This window comes from Micropterus dolomieu, linkage group LG18 (assembly GCF_021292245.1).
Source record: "Micropterus dolomieu isolate WLL.071019.BEF.003 ecotype Adirondacks linkage group LG18, ASM2129224v1, whole genome shotgun sequence".
In the NCBI taxonomy this organism is placed as follows: domain Eukaryota; kingdom Metazoa; phylum Chordata; class Actinopteri; order Centrarchiformes; family Centrarchidae; genus Micropterus; species Micropterus dolomieu.
Window position 1 is genome coordinate 152,707 of NC_060167.1, and position 301 is coordinate 153,007.

Here is a 301-nt window from a genome sequence, read left to right on the forward strand (position 1 = left end):
GTCCGTGTGAGGTCACCCGTATGTGGTCACACCTGTCCGTGTGAAGTCACCCGTATGTGGTCACACCTGTCCGTATGAGGTCACACCTGTCCGTGTGAGGTCACCCCTGTCCGTGTGAGGTCACCCGTATGTGGTCACACCTGTCCGTGTGAAGTCACCCGTATGTGGTCACACCTGTCCGTATGAGGTCACACCTGTCCGTGTGAAGTCACACCTGTCCGTGTGAGGTCACCCGTATGTGGTCACACCTGTCCGTGTGAGGTCACCCGTATGTGGTCACACCTGTCCGTGTGAGGTCACC